General features: G+C 41.2%; 1 protein-coding gene across 1 annotated transcript in view; it reads right to left on the reverse strand.

Annotated features, from left to right (window-relative positions):
- LOC133620178 (RNA binding protein fox-1 homolog 3-like) overlaps positions 1–23,531 on the reverse strand; it is a 1,135,173-nt gene that overhangs the window by 946,473 nt on the left and 165,169 nt on the right. The window contains exon 3 of the mRNA XM_061981452.1: positions 9,200–9,276. The gene's annotated coding sequence lies outside the window, so the exon portion shown is untranslated. The remainder of the gene's footprint in view (positions 1–9,199; positions 9,277–23,531) is intronic.

Raw genomic sequence — 23,531 nt, forward strand, 5'->3', positions numbered from 1 at the left:
GTTATTTATGTAGTTTGATCATTTTCCTCGACTGCTGCACTAACATGTGGTTTATTTTGTACATATGTGGCATCGTCTACAAAGATACAAAGAATTGCTATTGCGACATCTAGTGGACACCTTTAGAACAGCAGTTTCTTTCGTTCAAAAATTTCAGGTTAATTTTTATACTTAGCAAACTCATCCAGCGGGCCGGATAAAACCTGTTCGCGGGCCTGATCCGGCCCTCGGGTCGTACGTTTGACATCCCTGACATAAACTAAGAAGTTGGTCGACTTTGACATCCAACTTAGACCCGGAAATTGGTGGGAAAATACTTGTTTTTAACCTTTCGTAAGGATTATGATTACTTCTTAATCTAAATAATTTTGCCACACCTAGTGTGTGTGTGACAATCATTGGTACTTAAACGGGAAGATGTTACCATCCCATCAGTCTGCATCCTAGTGAGAGCAGACATTGTACAGTAAGTGATTGTTTTATGATGTTCATAGTTTGTATATCTTGTTTAGCACTTAGCAATACTGCTACATGATGCTTAGTGTTTCACTAAAGCTGGATCTGTTTATCACACGGTTTCTAAAACTTGTCGATCATCCTCATTATGTTCAGGCTCAAAAATAAAAATTTCTGGATCATCATTTGTTCCAAAGTAGTGTTTGTTGTGTCTCATGAAGTCTGCCATGATTAGCAGCAAACGTTGTGATGCCTCTTGAAAATACTTTTTTTTAACCTTTCGCAAGGATTACGATTACTTCTTTATCTAAACGGGAAATAATGAGCATTCCATCAGTTGGCATCCCAGTGACCGCAGACATTGTACAGTAAGTGATTGTTTTATTATGTTCATAGTTTGTATATTTTGTTTAGCACTTAGCAATACTGCTACATGATGCTTAGTGTTTCACTAAAGCTGGATCTACATAGCACACGGCTTCTAAAACTTGTCGATCATCCTCCTTATATTCATGCTCAAAAATATACATTTCGGGATTATCATTTATTCCAAAGTAGTCTTTGTTGTGTCTCATGAAGTCTGCCATGATTAGTAGTAGCAAACGTTTTGTGATGCCTCTTGAAAATACTTTTTTTTTAACCTTTCGCAAGGATTATGATTACTTCTTTGTGTAAACATGAAGTTATGAGCATTCCATCAGTTGGCATCCCAGTGACCGCAGACATTGTACAGTAAGTGATTGTTTTATTATGTTCATAGTTTGTATATTTTGTTTAGCACTTAGCAATACTGCTACATGATGCTTAGTGTTTCACTAAAGCTGGATCTACTTAGCATACAGCTTCTAAAAATGGTCAACCATGCCATGATTAGTAGCAAACGTTGTGATGCCTGTGTGAAATGAATACGATGAATAGTATGCTTAAAATGGGCAAAATGCGTAAATATTACATGTTTTAATGAATATTCCTACATTATATATTTACTTAAAGCATGTATTTAAAACCTTGATGGAGGTTTTTTCGAGCGCTTTACAGGCGGAATAGAGCAACTTCTATTCGCTCGATTTTAGCTGACTTTTGCTAACGTTTATTTATGATTTAGTATGCTAAAAAGCATGTGTTCCTGTCTTACAAAAAGATTGTGAATAATTAAAGTCTTTGGTGGAGCACAACAAATAGCTGAACCGATGCTTTATGATGTGAACGCACCTTCAGTGTGACCACACGAGTGCACTCAAAGATTAAGTGCAAGTATAAAAGTGTGCCAACTGGGACGTAGTCGACGGAAGCGATTGGCTGTGGCATCACTGCAGGTTTCAATGTTGCCGAGATCTTTGCCCCCACCCCCTGTGTCTACTTTAAAGGAGGTCATGTGACCGATTGTTCGGTTGCAGAGTTAACACGCTCCTCCACAGTCCCGCTTTCACTTGCAGGTTTGATTTGGACTTCAGTCATTTGATGAAAAGTAACGCAGTTAGCGCTCGGTCACGGTCCAGAAAGGAGCCGCCGGCGGCCAAGCCCGCTCATTGGTCGATGGAGCAGATTGGCCCAAAATGTCATGAATAATAAAACGGGGGTTTAAGGTGAAGCCGACGCTGTCTGGTGGACTGGTGGAGGAGCTCGGGGCACTTTTCATCTGGGCCAAGTTCAATGGGATTAAAAGAGCAACTTGTCCGTCTTTGAGCAAAAGTCCAAATGATTGATGAAAGAGAAGTTCATCAGCCGACACAACCATTAGAATGTCAGCCACCTGAAAATATACTTTTTAACTTCTTTGACAAATACTACTTTAGTTAGGGGGGGCCTGATACGATACGGATATCGGAAATCAGTCCGATAATAGCAACAAAAAAACACGTATGGGATGATAGCTTGCTTGTCAAATGTGTGATATCATGTGCGATACAAGAAGTCATGCGGCGTGTTAACTTGTGTGTGATACAAACAGTCCTGCAGTGTGTTTACTTGTGTGTGAGATCATATGCAATACAAGTAGCATATTTACTTGTGTGTGGTATCATGTGCGATACAAGTAGTCTTGCGGCGTGCTTACTTGTGTGTGATATCATTTGCGATACAAGCAGTCCTGCGGCGTGTTTACTTGTGTGTGATATCATGTGCGATACAAGCAGTCCTGCAGCGTGTTTCCTTGTGTGTGGTATCATGTGCGATACAAGCAGTCCTGTGGCGTGCTTACTTGTGTGTGATATCATTTGCGATACAAGCAGTCCTGCTGCGTGTTTACTTGTGTGCGATATAATGTCCGATGCAAGCGGTCCTGCAGTGTGTTTACTTGTGTGTGGTATCATGTGCGATACAAGCAGTCCTGCGGCGTGCTTACTTGTGTGTGATATCATGTGCGATACAAGCAGTCCTGCAGCATGTTTACTTGTGTGTGGTATCATGTGCAATACAAGCAGTCCTGCGGCGTGCTTACTTATGTGCGATATCATTTGCGATACAAGCAGTCCTGCGGCGTGTTTACTTGTGTGTGATATAATGTCCGATACAAGCAGTCCTGAAGTGTGTTTGTGAGATTTCATATGCGATACTAGCAGTCCTGCAGCATTTTTACTTGTGTATGGTATCATGTGCGATACAAGTAGTCCTGAAGCATGTTTACTTGTGTGTGATAATGTTCACTTGTTTGTGATATCACATGCAATACAGGCAGTCCTGCAGTGTGTTTATTTATGTGATATCATGTGTGATACAAGCAGTTCTGCAAAGTGTTTACCTGTGTTCAATATCATGTGCGATAAAAGCAGTCCTGCAGCGTGTTTACTTATGTGTGATATCATGTGCGATACAAGCAGTCATGCGGCATGTTAACTTGTGTGGGATACAAACAGTCCTGCAGTGTGTTTACTTGTGTGTGAGATCATGTGCAATACAAGTAGTCCTTCGGCATATTTACTTGTGTGTGGTATCATGTGCAATACAAGCAGTCCTGCGGCGTGCTTACTTGTGTGTGATATAATTTGCGATACAAGCAGTCCTGCGGCGTGTTTACTTGTGTGCGATATAATGTCCGATACAAGCGGTCCTGCAGTGTGTTTATTTGTGTGTGGTATCATGTGCGATACAAGCAGTCCTGTGGCGTGTTTACTTGTGTGTGATATCACGTGCAATACAGGCAGTCCTGCAGTGTGTTTATTTGTGTGATATCATGTGTGATAAAAGCAGTTCTGCAAAGTGTTTACCTGTGTGCAATATCATATGTGATACAAGCAGTCTTGCAGCGTATTTACTTGTATGTGATATCATGTGCAATACAAGCAGTGCTGCAGTGTGCTTACTTGTGTGTGATATCATGTCCGATACAAGCAGTCCTGCAGTTTGTCTATTTGTGAGATATCATATGCGATACAAACAGTCCTGCATCGTGTTTAACCGTGTGTGATATCATGTGGGATACTAGCAGTCCTGCAGCGTTTTTACCTGTGTGTGATATCATGTGCGATACAAGCAGTCTTGCAGCGTGTTTACTTGTGTGTGAAATCATGTGCGATACAAGCAGTTCTGCATCGTGTTTACTTGTGTGTGATATCATGTGGGATAGAACCAGTCCTGCGGCGTCTTTAGTTATGTGTGGTACAAATTAGTCCTGCAGCGTGTTTATTTGTGAAATATCATGCGCGATACAAGCAGTCCTGCAGCGTGTTTCCTTGTGTGTGATAATGTTCACTTGTGTGTGATATTACGTGCAATACAAGCAGTCCTACAGCGTGTTTACTTGTGTGTGATATCATGTGCGATGCAAGCAGTCCTGCAGCGTGTTTACTTGTGTGTGATATCATGTGTGATACAAGCAGTCCTGCACAGTGTTCACTTGTGCAAAGCTGGACAGCCAGTTAAGATCTAAATGTTCTCCAATAAGCACACAATTTCTTCTATTTTACTAAAGTCATTCGAGAAAGGTAAACATGCTAGGCTATAGGTTACTACAGCAGGTAAGGTTGTATTTTTGCTTAATTATTGTGAGAATCCTGCATGTGACTGAAGCATTAAAAAGTGGGACTATTCTGGAGTGTGCTCAAACAACCACCAGGTAACATCATTGAACAGATAATACTGTATCATCTCTTTCTCACTGATGTAATGGAAGACATGAACCAGTAAGGCTGGATTAGTAAACCTTACTCCCCGACGACTTCACGGGTGTGTTAGCTGCTGAGTTCGGCTGCTTTTAGCTCAATGGTCAGCACGCTCGCCTTTCATCCGGACAAACCACCGAGGTTGCACTCATCAGGTCTTATCAGGTATCCCGCATTCTTCACTCGCCCTTTAAGTGAGGGATGAGGCAAACAATTACAGGTGCATGTTACTTACACATACACAGTCTCCAAGGCATATGAGAAAGTATCCAGTAACAAACGTGTCCGCATTATTTAACTTCGCTTTATTTCATGAATTACAGTAGAAAAAATACCACTCCACTCCAATTTAAAGATAGCAAAAGTCCATTCCCAATAGTTGATAATAAATAGTTTCGTGTTTTTCATAACTAACGTTCTCAATTTCAAACATTCCACACTTCAAAACAATAAAAGTATGTACGACTCATGCTGATATCGGATCAATAATGGTATGGACCAATACTTAAGGCTCCAGTATCACTGTATCATATTGATATTGATATCATAACGTTATATAAAGTACCAATGATTGTCACACACACACTAGGTGTGGTGAGATTATCCTCTGCATTTGACCCCTGGGAGGTGAGGGGAGCAGTGAGCAGCAGCGGTGTCCGCGCCCGGGAATCATTTTTGGTGATTTAACCCCCAATTCCAACCCTTGATGCTGAGTGCCAAGCAGGGAGGTAATGGATCCCATTTTTATAGTCTTTAGTACGACTCGGCCGGGGTTTGAACTCACGACCTACCGATCTAAGGGCGTACACTCTAACCACTAGGCCACTGTGTAGGCTCCAGTATCACGATATCATATTGATATCGTGATACTGAAAATTGAAGATTCGCAAAAGAAGACCGGATAAGACCTCGTCTGGGCTTGTGAAGTTTAGCGTGTGACAAAAATTTTTTCGTTTTGCATGTTTTTTCATCCTCCATGTTTGTTTCGTACGCAGGTCAAAGTCTGCGTCGTTGGACGAGTCCACCCGAGGAGACGCCGCGCAGAGATAACGACAGCGGTCAAGACGCCACGACGGCTCCTGCAGGGAAGCGGTTACTGCGACGCGGCGGCGCCAACCCATTTTTCACGCCGACCTCGAATTGCGGCGTGTCACATTGTGTTTGGCGCACGCCATCAAGAACTGGATTTAGTTATGCAAAGTGTCCGCCAGGAGAAGGTGCACTTCTGAATGAGGAGGCGGGCGACGTGCTGCTCCGTGGGTTTGGTGGGATGCAGGCGGGGGGGGTGTTGTTGAAATGGCGAGTTCCTCTCCAAGTGGAACAGATGGCGGGAAACTAAGAGCGGAGCTTTGCTTTATCGCCCGTGTTGCGGCGCTTTTTTTTTTTTTTTTACATCAAATGTTATCATGCGGGATGCACGCCGCGCTTAAGCTAATGAGTGGGGGGGGGGGGTGGGGACTAGGCTGGGGGTGGGCGGAGGGGGTCCCTTTGTCTTCCTCTTCAGTTCTTCCGCTCCCTCCCACCGCCACGTTCTCCCACAAGCCCACGCTCGCAGCGGAAGCCTGGAAGCCTCGCCGTTATGTAAGCGCGCGCCGACTGACACGAGCGCCGCGGCGCTTTGAAGCAAAAAACACAGAGAAGCACAACACAGGAATCAAACATGGCCGCCTGCGGCAGCTAAATTTAGCAGTGTCCACCCTGAGGAGTAAAAAACTTGCAGTTTGGGTCGGAAGGCCTGTAATTGGGGACATTTTTAGTCAGAGTGAGACGTCACGCAAAAGAGTAGGCAAAAATAATCCCGACTTTGCAATCGGTCGAGTTGGTTATGGAGGACTCCGCCCCGAGGTGCCCCCACCCCTCCCCCCGGCGAAGCCGAGCTGACCTTTGTGTGCACTGGACGCGTCTCCGGTGGTCATTATTTATGCGGGACCGCCCTTGGAGAGTCTTTGCACTTGTTTGCAGAGAGCCATCGTGACGGCTGCGAGTAAATGAGCCGCTCGCTTCCAATTTGTCCAAGAACACCGATCTTTGGGGCGCCACCACGCGCCGTTACCCCCCGCTGTGTGTGTGTGTGTGTGCGCCACTGGACCGCTGGGAACCGACCCGGAACTGCAGACACCGAGGTCCTGCGGGCGTCTGGAGGAAGAGCGTGGCGGCCGTGACAGAACGATGAGGTCAAAGTGGCTCGGCGGCAAGGACTGGACGTTCACGTGGAACTCCAAGAACAAGTTCTTGCAGCACCATTGTCATCAAGAGGTGTGTGGATTTCTGACTAAAAGTAGGCGCACGTTCGAATCCAGAAAAAAATCATATTAAAGCAAATTTTTTGACTCAGGGGCCGCATTGGGATAAGAAAATCTGTCCGGGGGCGGGCCGTATATATATATATATATATATATATATATATATATATATATATATATATATATATATATATATATATATAGTTAGGTCAGGAAAAAACACATGCTGTTTAGGGGATTTTATACAATCCCCCAAAGAGCAGGGAAACCTACGAAACAGGCTTGTTGGGATGAAATAGCCTCTGTGTTTTTTCCTGACCTAGCGTATGTCCCGCTCCACCCCGGTATTGAGCACTGTATAGCGGATAAACCACAGAAACCTCGACTAAATATATATATATATATATATATATACATATATATATTCGGAGCACGATGATGTCACGTTATTGATGGGAAAATGCTTTTTTAGACAACATGATTTGCCTGACCGGCTAGGAGACACCGAGAGTAACAAGCGGTAGAAAATAGATTAGAAAGGACAGATTAAAAAAAAAAAAAAGTTTATATACATATATATATATATATATATATACACATATATATATATTTATATATATATATATATATACACATATATATATATATATATATATATATATATATATATATATATATATATATACGCATATATATATACATATCCATATATATACATATATATATACATTTATATACACGTACATACATATACATATACATATATATATATATATATATATATATATATATATATAGATATCTTTTTTTTTTACGTATATACAGCTCAATACCGGCTACATCATATTGAGCACTGTATAACGAATAAACCACAGAAACCTCGACTAAATATATATATATGCATATATATATATATATATATTTATGTATGTATGCATAAGTGTGTATGTATGTTTACGTGTGTGTATATGTATATATATATATATATATATATATATATATATATATATATATATATATATATACATACATACATACATACATACATACATACATATATATATATATATATACATATATACATATATATATACATATATATATATATATATATATATATTTATACACGCACACAAACACATCATTAAATAAAAATAAAAAATTAAATAAATAAAAAAAATAAAAATTAAATAAAAAAAATATGTATATATACACACACACACATCTATATAATATATATATATATATATATATATATAGATCCATCCATCCATTCTCTACCGCTTGTCCCTTTTGAGGTCGCGGGGGGTGCTGGAGCCTATCTCAGCTGCCTTCGGGCGGAAGGGGGGGTGTACACCCTGTACAAGTCGCCACTTCATCACAGGGCCTATATATATATATAGATGTATATATATATATATATACACACATCTATATACAGTATATATATATATATATATATATATATATACATATATATATATATATATATATATATATATATGTACACACACACATATTAAAATAATAAAAAATGTATATAACCCAAACCCCTAAAACCAATTGAATAGAATTAAAATCATAACTAAATAAAAAATAATAAAAACATAAAAAAATAAGAAAAGTACCGTAATATTAATAGGTACTGAACTGCAGGCAGAAAATGGCCACCAGATCGCATTGCTTTGAATTTTGATTGAACAATAGTGCTAAAATTTTACAAAATCATTAAAAAAAAGTTTGGAAGTAGAATTAAAGTAGAATCAACTTCGGGGCGGAGCATCTGCGAGACGCAATGAAGCACCAAGATGGTCTAACGAGCTTCTCGCTGAAGCACTCCAACAGCGGCAGGGTTTAATTGGCGGGAGGGAACATTATCCCGACTACTCGGGTCTGGCTCCCGCCCGGGACTCCGAGTGTCTCCGACGGATCTGCTCGGCGCACACAATGCGGCGCCGGCTGATCCGTTTAATCCCCCCAGTCCCACCTCCTGCGGAGAAGAACCGCCTTCATCTTCCCTGGGAAACATCTCCTGCTTTCACGTCCCTCAAGTCCGGACTCAAATTCAAGTCCAATCAGAACAAAGCCGGCGCCGCCGAGCGATTTGCTCCCCCTCCCACACCCCATTTCTGCCTATTTGTGTTAGAATGGGAATGAGTTGCTGAGTCATCACATCCCAACGCTTCCTCACCAGCGCAGACTAAACAAGTCCTTCCACTTTCTTCCTCCTTCACTTTGCCCTTGAGGGGTAAATTACATCATCATCATCATCATCATCATAGTGAGTCCCACCAGAACCACGCTCGACCCGACAGGAGACGCCACGAGAGCGAAGCAGCTCGTTACTACGCCACATTTGACATCTTGGAAATCGCTTTGCTTTCGGACTCGGCTTCCTACCTGTGTGTGTGCCAGGGGTCAAAGGTCAAAGGTCGCACCAGGAAACCCAACGCTGCCGTGTAGAACTTTATCAGTCACTGAAAAAAAACAAAATAAAACGGCCATATTAGTACATGTGATGTTGATGCATGCCTGTACCTACGCTAAGTACACTTATAGTACTCTGAGTACACTTATAGGAGCTGGTTTACTGAAGCAGTGGTTTTCTCAAACTTTTTTTCACCAAGTACCACCCCAGAAAAAAACGTCAAGCACCACCGTAATGACCAACATTAAACTACAGTAGCGTAGTAGGCCTATGTATTCATTAAAAAGCAAGGCAGAGTACATTGAACATGTTGGGTCAGTGTAACATGAAACAAAGTTTGAATATAGGAAAATAAAACACTGTACTTTCATCAAGTAATTCTTTGGCGTGCCACCGAGAGTGGAGCCGGCGTACCAGTACCATGGTTTGAGAATCCCTATACTAAAGATTTGCGTGTACTAAAAACCTGATAGCACACGCAAAGCTGATCGACTAAACCCATACCACCATAATCACCAACATTAAAATACAGTAGCGTAGTAGGCCTACGCATTCATTAAAGGCCAACTGAAATGCGATTTTCTTATTCAAACGGGGATAGCAGGTCCATTCTATGTGTCATACTTGATCATTTCGCGATATTGCCATATTTTTGCTGAAAGGATTTAGTAGAGAACATCGACGATAAAGTTTGAGCGATATTTCCCGCATCTACTTTGTTTTAGCAATCAAGAATATTTCAGTTTGTTTTTATCCTTCTTTGTGGGGACATTGTTGATTCTTACGTCATGTTCGGTTGTACATTGTGGACTCCACAGTAAGTCTTTGCTGTCGTCCAGCATTCTGTTTTCGTTTACTTTGTAGCCAGTTCAGTTGTAGTTTCGTTCTGCATAGCCTTCCCTAAGCTTCAATGCCTTTTCTTAGGTGCACTCACCTTTTGTTTATTTTTTGGTTTAAGCATTAGACACATTTTACCTGCACCCTGCCTCCCGCTGTTTCCGACATCTACAAAGCAATTAGCTACCTGCTGCCACCTACTGATATGGAAAGGAATTACACGGTTACTCTGCCGAGCTCTAGACAGCACCGACACTCAACAACAACATTTGATTTGCAGACTATAATTACTGGTTTGCAAAATAGGTGAAGTTAGATAATCTCCCACGGCACACCAGACTGTTTCTCACGGCACACTAGTGTGCCGCGGCACAGTGGTTGAAAAACACTGGTCTACATAACATGTAATTGTGGTTGTTTGGTGTTAATGTTTCTTATAGATTTTGTTTTACAGACCATCTTCAAGCCATTTTCTGACCGTCCGTCAGGATGTGTCGTTTTGTGGGCGGTCTTATGTACGTGCCTCCAGTTTGACAGCGTTTGTAGCGCTTCCACCGCGAGTCTACTGACAGATATAAGTAAGAACTGTACGCTACTTTCTGTTAAGTGTCTCGTTACGAATGAAAGTTGTAAACTCTTCAAAGTTGAAGTGTGAAATGCTTGCCGTTCAATTCATGTCGTTTTATGTGTTTATGTCGCCATCGTGTGTTCGCAGCAGTAATGTCAGAATAATTGTATCTAAGTTATCGCAAAACTTTGTGTTGCCATGAGTTCCCGGCGAGCAGACAAAAGCTGTCTTTGAACCTACCAAGAAGAAGTCTTGTAAAACTCCACTGTGTAGAATGGGAAGCAACATGTATTGTAATCAACAGAAAGATATTGTCTTGACCCGAGATCAACAAAGCGAAAAGGAAGCAGGACCTGACTCCCCTCCAGGGACCTTTTCTTTGAACTGTTGTAATCAAAGGCAATGGCTGTTTACGACCCCCGTCTCTTAGAAACAGCTGTTGCCATGTAATCAGGGAAAGTCCAAATAAAAGAGGAGGTGTACAATCTTTCACCAGAGCGTGGTGAGACTGTCAAAGTGTACAGTCCAGAAGTATCTCCTCAATTGAGCCAAATGTAATTCTGTCTCTGTTTAATTCCTTGCTTCTTGTCTTGTTTAATAGATGTCATCAGTGTTTGAACCTGACAAGTTACTGCACCTAGAAAAAGGATGGTGTATTTTGAATCCAACTTTATTGGCCGGATGTTGCATCAGCCACGCATGCTGGTTCTTTTGGAATAAATGCTGCATATATTGCTTGTTTAAGGTGGCATCGCCGGTATGTACAAAAACTTTGTAACTTTGTTTTTGTCCAAAATATTGAGAGCTAAATTCATGATTTGAGCGTGAAGTGAGTCCTTTTGTCGTGCTAATTAGCTATAATTTGCGGCGTCGGCGTTCGTGTCCAGTCTACCTGGTTGGCCACGCCCTCAAGAACAGCTGCAAGGCAACACGTCGCAGTGGTCAGGTGACCCTTCTGAAGAAGACTGCAGATGACAGTCGAAATATGTCCGGTCAAAATTCCATCTAATATACCGAAAATATTGTCTGACTACAAGAACATTTGGAAAGTGTCTGAACAAGAAGACCTTGTGAACCTTTCTGATGTTTACTTTCTTTCTTATGGGGAACGTTGCCTCACCATTCAAACTTTGTTATTTACACACCATGTTCAACAACCAGTTATGTTGGGGAATCAAGATTTTGTGTTTGTATGTTTATGTGCGTGTTTGTGTTCATGTGCGTGTTTGTGTGTTTATGTGTGCGTGTTTGTGTGTGTGTTTATGTGCATGTTTGTTTTTGTCTGCATATTTGAGTGTGTGTGTTTCTGTGCATACATGTTCTTGTGTGGGTGTGTGTTTATGTGCACGTGTGTGTGTGGGTGTGTTCATTGTTGTGTATGTGTATGTTTTTGATCATGTTGGTGTTTGTATACATGTTTGTGTGTGTGTGTGTGTGTGTGTTTATACTGTATGTATGTTTTTTCTGTGAATGTTTGTGTTTATGTGCATGTTTGTGTACATTCATGTTTGTGTGTTAATATGTATGTTCGTGTGTGCATGTTTGTGTGTGTATATTTGTATGTTCGTGTTTATGTGCATGTTTGTGTGCATTCATGTTTGTGTTTGTATGTTCTTGTGTGCATTTTTGTGTGTGTATATTTGCATGTTCGTGTTTATGTGCATGTTTGTGTCCATTCATGTTTGTGTGTGTACGTCTATGTTTTTGTGTGTATATGTGCATGTTTGTGTGCATTTATGTTTGTGTGTGAACGTGTATGTTCTTGTGTGCATGTTTGTGTGTGTATATTTGCATGTTTGTGTTTATGTGCATGTTTGTGTGCATTCATGTTTGAGTGTGAATGTGTATGTTCTTGTGTGCATGTTTGTGTTTGTATATTTGCGTGTTTGTGTTTATGTGCATGTATGTGTGCATTCATGTTTGTGTGTGTATGTGTGTTCTTTTGTGCATGTTTGTGTATGTATATTTGCATGTTCGTGTTCATGTGCATGTTTGTGTCCATTCATGTTTGTGTGTATATGTGCATGTTTGTGTTTCTGTGCATGTTTGTGTTAACGTGCATGTTCGTTTGTGTGAGTGTGTGTGCATGTGTTCGTGCATATGTGTGTGTTTGTGCATGTTTCTGTGTAAGTGTATGTTTTTGTGTGCATGTTTGTGTGCATATGTGCATGTTTGTGTGCATTCATGTTTTCATGTTTGTGTGTGTGTAAGTGTATTTTTTTGTGTGCATGTTTGTGTGCGTGTAAGTGTATGTTTTTGTGTGCATGTTTGTGTGTGTGTAAGTGTATGTTTTTGTGTGCATGTTTGTGTATGTATATTTGCATGTTTGTGTGCATTTGCATGTTTGTGTTTATGTGCATATTCGTTTGTGTGCATTTTTTGTGTGTGCATGTTTGTGTGCGTGTGTGTGCATGTTTGTGTGAGTGTGTGTGTGTTTGTGCATGTTTACGTTAATGTGTATGTTTTTGTGTGCATGTTTTTGTGTGTATAAGTGCATATTTGTGTTAATGTGCATGTTTATGTGCATTCATATTTGTGTGTGTGAATGTGTATAGCTTTGAGCATGTTGGTCTTTGTGTGCATGTTTGTGTGTGTTTATGTATTTGTGTGCATATTTGTGTTTGTATATGTGCATGTTTGTCTTTATGTATGTGTGTGCATATTTGTGTTTGTATATGTGCATGTTTGTGTTTATGTGCATGTTCGTTTGTGTGAGTGTGTGTGCATGTGTTTGTGCACGTGTGTGTGTTTGTGCACATGTTTGTGTGTATGTGTAAGTTTTTTTTGTGTGTATGTTTTTGAGCATGTTGGTCTTCGTGTGCATGTTTGTGTGTGTATACGTGCATGTTAATGTGCATTTATGTTTGTGGGTGTGGTGTTTCTGGTAATGTGCATGTTTGTGCGCTTACATTGTTTGTGTGTTTATGTTCATGCATGTTATTGTGTGTGTGTGTGTGTGTGTGTGTGTGTGTGTGTGTGCCTGTTTGTGTTAAAGTGCATGTTTGTATTTGTGTGCATGTTTGTGTGGGTGTGTTTTTGTGCATGCATGTTATGTGTGCGTGTGTGTGTTAATGTGTATGTTTGTGCTTGCTTTAAGTGTAACCCCCCCTTTGCGTGTGCATGTCTGTGTTTATGTGCATGTTTTTTGTGCTTACATTGTTTAAGTGTGTGCATGCATGTTTGTGTGTGTTTACGTGCATGTGCATTTGTGTGTGTGTGTGTGTGTGTTAATGTGTATGTTTGTGCTTGCATTAAGTGCATGTGTGTTTATGTTCATCCATGTTTGCATGTGAATGTTTGTGTTTATGTGCATGTTTTAGTGCTTACATTGTTTAAGTGTGTGTGTTTGTGTGCATGCATGTTTGTGTGTGTTGTGCCTCGCAGAGGTGAAGTACAGCGTGGCGTGTGGCCGCCTCATAAAATGCATCCTGAGTGCGACTTAACAAGGTAACATGAGCAGGTACACGGACACAGACAAGTAGGGGGCAGAGAGGTCACACACATGTACACACACACATGGTACAAACACACAATGACACACAGGCGATCCCCTTGACGTGCACATGATGTATTTGACATTCACGCGCACGCCGGTCCTCACAGTGCGTTTGAGGCGCCTTCAAAGCGCTCATTTGCATAAAATTCCCGCCTTGAAGACGAACGGGCGGTGCGGCGTGAAGCAAACATGCTAATTACACCACCTTCCTGTCACAGAGTCCTGGTAACCATGGCAACCACGTGCTTATTTACTCATCTTGTACTGCAGTACGAGTGAAGAAGAACTTCCTCTTTTTGCCGTTTAGACACGGGGGAAGGGGGGGGGGGGGCGTGGCCGGAAGGGCGGGATCTGCACGCCAGCTGGCAGAACCCGGCCGGGTGGGCGCTGCATGGCTGCTGGCGGCGTCACGTTCAGGTGGCATCTGGGCCGCCAGTAGCAGAAGCAGTAAAAGTGGCTCACTACATTAATGATGGCGCTCAGCAAGCTGTCGCTGCACATTACACGTCTATTATTCCTCACAACAAGCAGCCAGCACGCACACGCTAACACACACACACACACACACACACACACACACACACACACACGGTAAAAGGTGTCACCACACGTCTGGCCACCCACTGGATGACTGATTCTCTTCATTTGCAGCCTTTGTTTCATGGCGACAGGCAGCAACATCCCGCCCGTGACCCCCGACCCCGCCCCTCCATCGGCATTTATTCGATGCTGCCGCCCTCTGCAGTCCACTACAATCGCCCTGCAGGAACACTTCCTTCAGTACACTTCAATAAGTACTTAGTTCCTGACTGTGTGAAGTGTTCCACATTCATTACTGTTCATGTACAAACCCCGTTTCCATATGAGTTGGGAAATTGTGTTAGATGTAAATATAAATGCAATACAATGATTTGCAAATCATTTCCAACCCATATTCAGGCTTGATGTACAGCTTAAGTTGTTCAACAGCCTGGGGGTCTCCGTTGTGGTATTTTAGGCTTCATAATGCGCCACACATTTTCAATGGGAAACAGGTCTGGACTACAGGCAGGCCAGTCTAGTACCCGCACCCTTTTACTATGAAGCCACGTTGATGTAACACGTGGCTTGGCATTGTCTTGCTGAAATAAGCAGGGGCGTCCATGGTAACGTTGCTTGGATGGCAACATATGTTGCTCCAAAACCTGTATGTACCTTTCAGCATTAATGGCGCCTTCACAGATGTGTAAGTTACCCATGTCTTGGGCACTAATACACCCCCATACCATCACAGATGCTGGCTTTTCAACTTTGCGCTTATAACAATCCGAATGGTTCTTTTCCTCTTTGGTCGACGTCCACAGTTTCCAAAAACAATTTGTAATGTGGACTCGTCAGACCACAGAACACTTTTCCACTTTGTATCAGTCCATCTTAGATGAGCTCAGGCCCAGCGAAGCCGACGGCGTTTCTGGGTGTTGTTGATAAACGGTTTTCGCCTTGCATAGGAGAGTTTTAACTTGCACTTACAGATGTAGCGACCAACTGTAATTACTGACAGTGAGCTTCTGAAGTGTTCCTGAGCCCATGTGGTGATATCCTTTACACACTGATGTCGCTTGTTGATGCAGTACAGCCTGAGGGATCGAAGGTCACAGGCTTAGCTGCTTACGTGCAGTGATTTCTCCAGATTCTCTGAACCCTTTGATGATATTACGGACCGTAGATGGTGAAATCCCTAAATTCCTTGCAATAGCTGGTTGAGAAAGGTTTTTCTTAAACTGTTCAACAATTTGCTCACGCATTTGTTGACAAAGTGGTGACCCTCGCCACATCCTTGTTTGTGAATGACTGAGCATTTCATGGAATCTACTTTTATACCCAATCATGGCATCCACCTGTTCCCAATTAGCCTGTTCACCTGTGGGATGTTCCAAATAAGTGTTTGATGAGCATTCCTCAACTTTATCAGTATTTATTGCCACCTTTCCCAACTTCTTTGTCACGTGTTGCTGGCATCAAATTCCATCCATCCACTTTCTACCGCTTATTCCCTTCGGGGTCGCGGGGGTGCTGGAGCCTATTTTAGCTACAATCGGGCGGAAGGCGGGGTACACCCTAGACAAGTCGCCACCTCATCGCAGGGCCAACACAGACAGACAGACAACATTCACACTCACATTCACACACTAGGGCCAATTTAGTGTTGCCAATCAACCTATCCCCAGGTGCATGTCTTTGGAGGTGGGAGGAAGCCGGAGTACCCGGAGGGAACCCACGCAGTCACGGGGAGAACATGCAAACTCCACACAGAAAGATCCCGAGCCTGGGATTGAACCCCAGACTACTCAGGACCTTTGTATTGTGAGGCAGATGCACTAACCCCTCCTCCACCGTGCTGCCTGGCATCAAATTCTAAAGTTAATTATTATTTGCAAAAAAAAAAAATGTGTATCAGTTTGAACATCAAATATGTTGTCTTTGTAGCATATTCAACTGAATATGGGTTGAAAATGATTTGCAAATCATTGTATTCCGTTTACACTGTATCGATCCGTTGTGGTGAAGAAGGAGCTGAGCCGGAAGGCAAAGCTCTCGATTTACCGGTCGATCTACGTTCCCATCCTCACCTATGGTCATGAGCTTTGGGTCATGACCGAAAGGACAAGATCACGGGTACAAGCGGCCGAAATGAGTTTCCTCCGCCGAGTGGCGGGGCTCTCCCTTAGAGATAGGGTGAGAAGCTCTGTCATTCGGGGGGAGCTCAAAGTAAAGCTGCTGCTCCTCCACATCGAGAGGAGCCAGATGAGGTGGTTCGGGCATCTGGTCAGGATGCCACCCGAACGCCTCCCTAGGAAGGTGTTTCGGGCACGTCCGACCGGTAGGAGACCACGGGGAAGACCCAGGACACGCTGGGAAGACTATCTCTCCCGGCTGGCCTGGGAACGCCTCGGGATCCCCCGGGAGGAGCTGGACGAAGTGGCTGGGGAGAGGGAAGTCTGGGCTTCCCTGCTTAAGCTGCTGCCCCCGCGACCCGACCTCGGATAAGCGGAAGAAGATGGATGGATGGATGGATGTATTCCGTTTATATTTACATCTAACACAATTTCCCAACTCATATGGAAATGGGGTTTGTAGATGGCAATATTTACTTCTTCATAGTTCGCCTCCTTCTAATTCGTAGCCAAATGGCGACTATTGTGGGTGCTAAGTGTACATCAATGCACACTCATCTTTTTGACTGCAACATCTAGTGCACTATATTAAAGTTAAGTTAAAGTACCACTGATAGTCACACACACACACACTAGGTGTGGTGAAATGTGTTCTCTGCATTTGACCCATCCCCTTGTTCCACCCCCTGGGAGGTGAGGGAAGCAGAGAGCAGTAGTGGTGGCCGCGCCCAGGAATCATTTTTGGTGATTTAACCCCCAATTCCAACCCTTGATGCTGAGTGTCAAGCAGGGAGGTAATGGGTCACATTTTTATAGTATTTGGTATTGATGTCCGATAATGGCTTTTTTGCCAATATCCGATATTCCAATATTGTCCAACTCTTAATTACCGATACCGATATCAACCGATACCGATACATACAGTCGTGGAATTAACACATTATTATGCTTAATTTTGTTGTGATGCCCCGCTGAATGCATTAAACAATGTAACAAGGTTTTCCAAAATAAATCAACTCAAGTTATGGAAAAAAATGCCAACATGGCACTGCCATATTTAGTGCAGTATTTTTTTTAACATGCCTCAAAACAACAGCTTGGAATTTGGGACATGTTGCATGAGGAGGTTGAGGTGGGCGGGGTTGAGGTGGGGAAAGGGGGTAGCGGGCGGTGTATATTGTAGCGTCCTAGAAGAGTTAGTGCTGCAAGGGGTTCTGGGTATTTGTTCTGTTGTGTTTATGTTGTGTTACGGCGCGGATGTTCTCCCGAAATGTGTTTGTCATTCTTGTTTGGTGTGGGTTCACAGTGTGGCGCATATTTGTAACAGTGTTAAAGTTGTTTATATGGCCACCCTCAGTGTGACCTGTATGGCCGTTGATCAAGTATGGATTGCATTCACTTGTGTGTGTGTCAAAAGCCGTAGAAATTATGTGACTGGGCCGGCACGCAAAGGCAGTGCCTTTAAGGTTTATTGGCCCTCTGTACTTCTCCCTATACGTCCGCGTACACAGCGGAGTTTTAAAAAGTCATACATTTTACTTTTTTAAACTGATACCGATAATTTTGAAACTGATACCGATAATTTCCGATATTACATTTTAAAGCATTTATCGACCGATAATATCGGCAGTCCGATATTATCAGCCATCCCTAGTCTTTGGTATGACTCGGCCGGGGTTTGAACTCACAACCTACCAATCTTAGGGCGGAGACTCTAACCACTAGGCCACTGAGTAAGTTTCCCTACTTCTTGGTGTGAACACATGTATGTACTCAAAAACTACGTGCAAGTACACACGTGTAACACACTTGAAGACCAAGTGTAACACACTTATGCACTTAAAGACCAGGTGTATGTTATGCAAGTGTAACACACTTAAAGCGTAAGTGTACTTACAAGTGTAAGTTATGCAAGTGTAACACACTTAAAGACTAAGTGTACTTATACAAGTGAATGTTATGCAAGTGTAACACACTTAAAGACCGAGTGTACTTACACAAGTGTAAGTTATGCAAGTGTGACACTCTTAAAGACCAAGTGCACTTACACAAGTTTAACACACGTATGCACTAAAGACCAAAGGTAACACACTTGAAGGTCAATTTGTGTATACACAAGTGTATGCAATTAAAGCCAAGCGTAAGTTATGCAAGTGTAACACACTTAAAGACTAAGTGTACTTACATACGAGTAACACACTTATAAAGACTAAGTGTACTTACACAAAAGTAACACACGCATGCACTTAAAGTGTAAGTATGCAAATGTACATAGTTATGCATTTAAAGTCCAAGTGTAATACACTTATGAGACTAAGTGTATGTACACAAGTCTAATGCACTTATGCACTTAATTGACTAATTGTAAGTACTCAAGTGTAACACACCTAATGACGGAGTGTAAATACAAATATGCAATACACGTATGCACTTAAAGACTAAATTTAAATATGCAAGTGTAACACATTGATGCACTTAAGGCTAAGTGTAAATATGCAAGTGTAATTAAAGACTAAGTGTAAGTATGCAAATGTAACACACTTATGCACTTAAAGACTAAGTGTAAGTATGCAAGTGTAATTAAATACTAAGTGTAAGTATCAGAGATGGGACCAAGTCATTGTTTTGCAAGTCACAAGTAAGTCTCAAGTCTTTGCCCTCAAGTCCGAGTCAAGTCCCGAGTCAAGACAGGCAAGCCCCGAGTCAAGTCCAAAGTCAAGACTGGAAAGTCTCAAGTCAAGTCCTAAGTCCTGCATTTTGAGTTTCGAGTCCTTTCAAGTCCTTTTAACCACAGACTAATATATTAACACAGATTGTGTATGCTTTTCAAACGTTGTATTTATTTATTAAAACAAGTGCATTTTAAATTGCAGGAAAGAAAATTGTGCTGACATTGCACTTTATAATAGCACTATTAACCAGTCATTTTAAACATTAACTCATTCCTTTACAGAACAAACACATTGAAAAATAAAGTGCAAATGTACTTATTTGTACAAAAGTGTTAACATTGAAAAAACATGACATATACGTGAACATAACAAAAAAGTTGTACTTTTTATATGTCAGGGCCCTATGCTGCATTGCATTTGCAAAAGACCAAATTAGCCAAGAGTCTGTCAGTCATTTGTGCACGATGGGGGCGTAGTATGATGCCACCATGGCTGAAAACTCGCTCCACTGGAGCACTGGAGGCAGGCACTGCCAAGACTCTCATGGCCACTCGGAACAGTGAAGGAAGAGTCTTCATGTTCAATGCCCAGAACAAAAGGGGGGAGAGAGTTGTTTTGGGTTGGTGCACTACTTGTAAGTGTATCTTGTGTTTTTTATGTTGATTTAATTAAAAAAAGAGAAGAAAAAAAATATTTCTTGTGCGGCCCGATACCAATCGATCCACGGACCAGTACCGGGCCGCGGCCGGTGGTTGGGGACCACTGAGGTAAACAACCAACAGTATGTCAGAAAGCTAGCTAAAACGGTACACATATTCATAATATAGTATACATTTTAACTGACCTTTATTTGACTATTTTTGTCTTTTTTTAGGTGGCTAAAATACGCGGTGCTGCTGACCGCCGTCTAACGTTACGTGTGATATATTGACTAACGTAACCCTGCTTAAAAAAAATCACTGAACAAAAAGTATGAATAAGGTAGTGAACTGCAACAGATTCCCGTGTTTGCAATAACGTTATAACGTTAGCAGTGAGTTTACAGCCTCACTGATTTAACTACACAGCAAATAAAAGTCACGTTACTGCCAATAAACGTTATCTTACATTCAAAACTTACCGTTCTTTGTGCAACTTCAAATGCCGGACGAAGTTGGAAGTTGTTGCCTCTCCATCAGTAATTTTCGAACCGCATGTGTTGCATACTGCAAACCGTTTTGTGTTGACCACCTCGTAATTTTTATACCCAAACAAAATTATTTTAGGTATCATTTTTTGTTCACTGGCGTGTGGTTTGGACATGTCTTCTTCGTTGGTTGTCCTGCAATTTGATTGGATGAATGCTGTGTGATGAAAACAAAGTAGATCTAATTTGATTGGCTGTTGTACTGAGACCACACCAGCTGACACACGCAACGCTGATAGACGAGTACACAATGAAAAATACGGAGCGCTCCCGAATAACTTTTTCATCTTTGGGTTTTGGGGAAAGTAGCAAGTCATGTCAAGTCATGTCAATTCAAAAGGCTCAAGTCCAAGTGAAGTCACAAGTCATTGATGTTAAAGTCTAAGTCGAGTTGCAAGTCTTTTTACATTTTGTCAAGTCGAGTCTAAAGTCATCAAATTCATGACTCGAGTCTGACTCGAGTCCAAGTCATGTGACTCGAGTCCACACCTCTGGTAAGTATGCAAGTGTAACACACATATGCACTTAAAGACTAAGTGTAATTATGCAAGTGTACTCAAAGACTAAGTGCAAATGCAAATGTAACACACCTATGTACTTAAACACTATGTGTAAGTATGCACGCGCGAAGACTTGGTACACAAGTGTAACACACTTATGCACTCAAAAAGACTAATTGTAAGTACTCAAGTGTAACACACCTAATGACAGAGACTAAGTTTGAATTTGCAAGTGTAACACACTCATGCACTTAAAGACTAAATGTAAGTATGCAAGGGTAACACACGTATGCACGTAAAGACTAAGTGTAAGTATGCAAGTGTAAGTATGCAAATGTACTTAAAGACTAAGAGTAAATATGCAAATGTAACACACCTATGCACTTAAACACTAAGTGTAAGTATGCACGTGTAACACATGTATGCACTTAAAGACTAAGCACACAAGTTTAACACACTTATGCACTCAAAAAACTAATTGTAAGTACTCAAGTGTAACACACCTAATGACAGAGACTAAGTTTAAATTTGCAAGTGTAACACACTCATGCACTTAAAGACTGAGTGTAAGTACACAGGTGTAACACACTTATGCACTTAAAGACTAAATGTAAGTATGCAAGTGTAACACACGTATGCACGTAAAGACTAAGTGTAAGTATGCAAGTGTAAGTATGCAAATGTACTTAAAGACTAAGAGTAAATATGCAAGTGTAACACACCTATGCACTTAAAGTCTTAGTGTAAGTATGCAAGTGTAACACACCTAATGACAGAGACTAAGTTTAAATTTGCAAGTGTAACACACTCATGCACGTAAAAGACTAAGTGTAAGTACACAGGTGTAACACACTTATGCACTTAAAGACTAAATGTAAGTATGCAAGTGTAACACACGTATACACGTAAAGACTAAGTGTAAGTATGCAAGTGTAAGTATGCAAATATACTTACAAACTAAGAGTAAATATGCAAATGTAACACACCTATGCACTTAAACACTAAGTGTAAGTATGCACGTGTAACACATGTATGCACTTAAAGACTAAGCACACAAGTTTAACACACTTATGCACTCAAAAAACTAATTGTAAGTACTCAAGTGTAACACACCTAATGACAGAGACTAAGTTTAAATTTGCAAGTGTAACACACTCATGCACTTAAAGACTAATTGTAAGTACACAGGTGTAACACACTTATGCACTTAAAGACTAATTGTAAGTATGCAAGTGTAACACACCTATGCACTTAAAGTCTTAGTGTAAGTATGCAAGTGTAACACACCTAATGACAGAGACTAAGTTTAAATTTGCAAGTGTAACACACTCATGCACTGAAAAGACTAAGTGTAAGTACACAGGTGTAACACACTTATGCACTTAAAGACTAAATGTAAGTATGCAAGTGTAACACACGTATACACGTAAAGACTAAGTGTAAGTATGCAAGTGTAAGTATGCAAATATACTTACAAACTAAGAGTAAATATGCAAATGTAACACACCTATGCACTTAAACACTAAGTGTAAGTATGCACGTGTAACACATGTATGCACTTAAAGACTAAGCACACAAGTTTAACACACTTATGCACTCAAAAAACTAATTGTAAGTACTCAAGTGTAACACACCTAATGACAGAGACTAAGTTTAAATTTGCAAGTGTAACACACTCATACACTTAAAGACTAAGTGTAAGTACACAGGTGTAACACACTTATGCACTTAAAGACTAATTGTAAGTATGCAAGTGTAACACACCTATGCACTTAAAGTCTTAGTGTAAGTATGCAAGTGTAACACACCTAATGACAGAGACTAAGTTTAAATTTGCAAGTGTAACACACTCATGCACTGAAAAGACTAAGTGTAAGTACACAGGTGTAACACACTTATGCACTTAAAGACTAAATGTAAGTATGCAAGTGTAACACACTTATGCACTTAAAGACTAATTGTAAGTATGCAAGTGTAACACACCTATGCACTTAAAGTCTAAGTGTAAGTATACAAGTGTAACACACCTATGCACTTAAAGACCAGGTGTAAGTATGCAAGTGTAACACACCTATGCACTTAAAGTCTAGGTGTAAGTATGCAAGTGTAACACACCTATGCACTTAAAGACCAAGTGTAAGTATGCAAGTGTAACACACCTATGCACTTAAAGTCTAAGTGTAAGTATGCAAGTGTAACACACCTATGCACTTAAAGACTGAGTGTAAGTATGCAAGTGCAACACACCTATGCACTTAAAGTCTAAGTGTAAGTATACAAGTGTAACACACCTATGCACTTAAAGACCAAGTGTAAGTATGCAAGTGTAACACACCTATGCACTTAAAGTCTAAGTGTAAGTATACAAGTGTAACACACCTATGCACTTAA

Source organism: Nerophis lumbriciformis, linkage group LG24, assembly GCF_033978685.3.
Source record: "Nerophis lumbriciformis linkage group LG24, RoL_Nlum_v2.1, whole genome shotgun sequence".
In the NCBI taxonomy this organism is placed as follows: Eukaryota; Metazoa; Chordata; class Actinopteri; order Syngnathiformes; family Syngnathidae; genus Nerophis; species Nerophis lumbriciformis.